Source organism: Coenobita brevimanus, chromosome 57, assembly GCF_032717465.1.
Source record: "Coenobita brevimanus isolate Jiangsu-jjx chromosome 57, ASM3271746v2, whole genome shotgun sequence".
Classification (NCBI taxonomy): domain Eukaryota; kingdom Metazoa; phylum Arthropoda; class Malacostraca; order Decapoda; family Coenobitidae; genus Coenobita; species Coenobita brevimanus.
Genome location: NC_137010.1, coordinates 54806444 through 54808712, shown reverse-complemented (window position 1 = coordinate 54808712; position 2269 = coordinate 54806444). Strand labels below are relative to the sequence as shown.

Sequence of the window (2269 nt, the reverse complement as noted above, 5' to 3'; positions counted from 1 at the left end):
ACCATTCCATATGACAAATCAAACAAACCGACACAGCAGAACACAGCTTAAAACAACGGGGGAAACAAATTTCACATGAAACGTTTATTTACCACCCCAGAAATAATCAGAAAAATATAACAAACTATCAGAAAGAAGAAGAACTGTTAGGTTAGGTTTGGTTAAATCATTGAGTTTCCTGTTGCTTTGACACACGGTACACTGATGTGTCCACTTGGAGCGATGTTTGGTAAACAGCGCGGCCAGTTGTAGAGATCGTTGGTAAACACCGGTGTGGGTGACATGGCCACTTCCTTAACTACCCCAAAACAGGTGTACTGTATTTGGTCTTTTTAAAGTCACTTCTTGCAGTCGCAATTCTACTATCTGTATTGCATATATAGCACAAAAATTACATACTTGAGATTGTGAGGTTGTTATAATATAGGTGGGATCACTGCATCTGTTTGATAAAGAATTACCAATTGAAGTCTGGGATACAGCCATACCCTGGTTTAACAGTGTAATTGGTTAGGTAAAACCCCATCGTTAGGTGAGGTATCGTATATCAGGGTGCTTTTAATATGTAAAGTAATGTGGAGCGTTTACCAGCCTTGGGTTTCCCCCCCCAAACCAAGTCCAACCCACACAAATGAGCCCCAAAACAAGTTTAAAGCCAATCTAAATGGCCAAACAGCTGTCAAGGAAGCTAACCTAAGCCTTACACCTGTAAATAATTCTCTGAAACCAATAAATTAAATCTGAAAATTCTCATGGGGCAATGTAGGATTGGATGATGGTAAACTATACCCCAAAATGACAATGTTCACCCGTCTTGTGGCTAAAACACATTAATGTAAGTCAAAAAACAGTTTATAAATCAACCTGAACATCTAAATATCATCAAAATCGGTAAAAAAAATCAAAACCCATTGTTAAACAGGGGTTTGGCCATCGTTAGGTGGGGTATGGTGGTTTTTCAACCCCCATTGTTAAGATGGGCTATCGCATTTAGTGGTATCATATTTCGAGGTATTCCTGTATTTATATATTTACCATCTGATTATTGTAGTGCCAACGGCCATGCCACGTTGAGTACACCGCTTCCCGTCCGATCAGCGAAGTTAAGCAACATTGGGTCTGGTTAGTACTTGGATGGGTGACCGCCTGGGAACACCAGATGCTGCTGGCATCCCTACGTGTCAAGTGGGGTTGGTGGAGGATTGGTGCCCCTCCCTGTAAAACAATTAACTCTAAGCCCTTGACCACCCCGATTGGGATACATGGCGTCTGGCAATGGATGGATGGATGGATTATTGTAGTGAATGTATAATACAGTACAGCACTGCTATGGTAGCAAAAACAGTTTAAAAACCATTGGTGCGATTTGGACCAATGTCTGATATATCGGAAAAAGTTCGAGTTAGCTGGGGGAAGTCCAGATGTCACTTTTATCAGAATTTTGCTTATTTTGGAATGACTTGGGCCCCAATTAGTCTGTTGTAGTGAGGTTTTATTGTATAATCGATTGTTAGCCATCCAATCAGTTTTCTGTAAATGTACAGTAGTGCACCAACTTTCGCTACAGCAGGATTCGTGGAATCCACTTTCGCGGCATGCACCAAATATTCCCTAACTTCCACTTTCGCTTAAAGAAATCGATTTTCGCGCACAAATTTTGGGTTTGGGACAATATTTTGAACTTTGAATTTCCTGCACCGCCCGCCCGCAACCCACCACCATCTTGAATGACGTCATGTCAACACTCTGTCCACCCATTCCCGCCATTGTGTACAAGCGTGCTAGCTCCATTGTGTTGGATTCTCACGGTTCAATGGCCTCTACTATACCTGGTATTGTGGGGAAAGGGCCTGGTGGTGTGGGGGGAGAGCCTGGTTGTGTGGGGGGAGAGCCTGGTTGTGTGGGGGGAGGGCCGGGAGGCAGTGGTGGTGATAAAAAGTGGCCGGGACTTTCAAAGTCGGGAGGAAAGGCCAAGGCTAAAAGAGAGTATCGTGTTGGAGTGAAGAAACGGCAGTATAATAATGAAATGAAAAGGAAGATAGTTGAGCACATGGACAAGGGCGCAAAAAACAGTGAAATCTGCCGTATATTTAACATCCCAGAATCGACAGTGTGTAGTATGAGGAAACAGCATGGTGGTAGCGAGGCAGCAAGAGGTGGCGCCAACACGTCTGGCGTGGCAAAATAAGCCCGCCACGCGCCTCGGATACTTACCCCCAACATCCATTAAACACCTCAACCTGGTCTCTGTGGTATGTTTCTCCTCATA

General features: G+C 43.7%; 1 non-coding gene across 1 annotated transcript; it reads left to right on the top strand.

Annotated features, from left to right (window-relative positions):
* Positions 1–1052: 1052 nt before the first annotated feature.
* LOC145402369 (5S ribosomal RNA) lies at positions 1053–1171 on the top strand. Its single transcript, XR_013897727.1, has one exon. It is a non-coding gene; the product is annotated as a 5S ribosomal RNA (ribosomal RNA).
* Positions 1172–2269: the final 1098 nt, after the last annotated feature.